Raw genomic sequence first — 1,405 nt, 5'->3', positions numbered from 1 at the left:
ACAAACCCACTCACTCACACACACACACACACACACTCACACAACACACACACGCACACACGACACACACACTCACTCACTCACTCACACACACACACAACACACAACACAACACACACTCACTCGCTCACACGCACACAAACACACTCACACACACACAGACACTCACTCTCTCTCACACACACACACACACACACACACTCTCACACACACACACACACACACACTCACACACACACACTCACTCTCACACACACACTCACTCTCACACACACACACACATTCACTCTCTCTCACACACACACACAAACACACACTTTTTTTCAAGAAAAACAAGCAGTTAGAAAACAAATAGAGAGTACAAGTGATAGAGGGTCAAGTGTTTTTTTTTATAAAAAAATTTAATAAATAACCCCAACCCTAAACCTACCCGATAGTGTTAACAAATACAAAAGTGATCTAAAAACACATTTGTTGATGCAGCTGTGCTATTTTAACCTTCTTACGCAGATTTGAGCTGTTTTCTCTGACTACATTTAAGTCTCTCCTAAAAACATATCTGTTTTCTCTGGCTTATAAATACTTTTCTATTATGGTCTTTGCCTAGTATTGTGTATTCTAAGTGTCTGTACTCTGTTTCCCTTGTTTTATAAAGTTTTAGTCATTATATCATTGGGGCTAGACCCGGTCTGAATTGTGTTTAGTTTGTGCTGATTTCTATATTTTGTTTTATTCTTTTCTGAATCTCTGTAAAGCACTTTGGTCAGTCGTGTGGCTGTTTTTATATGTGCTATATAAATAAATTGAACTTGAACTTGAACCGTAGTTTCTCAAGTAATTATGTGAAAATTAGGCTTTATTAATCTAAACTGTGGACCTGCAAATCATATTTTGTGTAAAAGGGAGTAAAAGTTGTCAACTGGAAACTGAAACTGCAGCGATTCGTGTGTATAGGTACATTTTTTGAGTTTCGCAGAAATGTAAAGGCACGTATTTCCAATGAGCATATGTTGCACATAGAATATCAAATGCTTTTATTTCAGAGCTCTTTAATGCTACAGTAACACAGGTGTGAGTAAGTGTGTGCGTGTGTGTGTGTGTGTGTGTGCGCATGTGTGTGTGTGTGTGTGTGTGTGTGTGTGTGTGTGTGAGTGTGTGTGTGTGTGTGTGTGCGCGCATGTGTGTGTGTGTGTGTGTACATTTAGCCATTCTACTAAATGGCTAAATGTAAATGTGTGTGTGTGTGTGCCCGCGTGTGTGCCCGCGTGTGTGTGTGTGTGTGTGCGTGTGAGGCTGTGTGAGTAAGTGTGTATGTGTGTGTGTGAGACTGTGTGAGACTGTGTGTGAGAGTGAGTGTGAGTATGTGTGTGTGTGTGTGAGTGAGTAAGTGTGTGTGTGTGTGTGA

The 1,405-nt window shown here is 40.4% G+C and overlaps 1 protein-coding gene across 1 annotated transcript in view; it reads right to left on the bottom strand.

Annotated features, from left to right (window-relative positions):
* LOC107557645 (cGMP-dependent 3',5'-cyclic phosphodiesterase-like) overlaps positions 1 to 1,405 on the bottom strand; it is a 24,443-nt gene that overhangs the window by 4,055 nt on the left and 18,983 nt on the right. The gene's annotated exons all lie outside the window — the stretch shown is intronic.

The sequence above is a fragment of the Sinocyclocheilus grahami genome, unplaced genomic scaffold, assembly GCF_001515645.1.
Source record: "Sinocyclocheilus grahami isolate Dianchi unplaced genomic scaffold, SAMN03320097.WGS_v1.1 scaffold613.1, whole genome shotgun sequence".
Classification (NCBI taxonomy): domain Eukaryota; kingdom Metazoa; phylum Chordata; class Actinopteri; order Cypriniformes; family Cyprinidae; genus Sinocyclocheilus; species Sinocyclocheilus grahami.
Note: the sequence above shows the minus strand (reverse complement) of the source record. Positions and strands in the feature narration are given on the sequence as shown.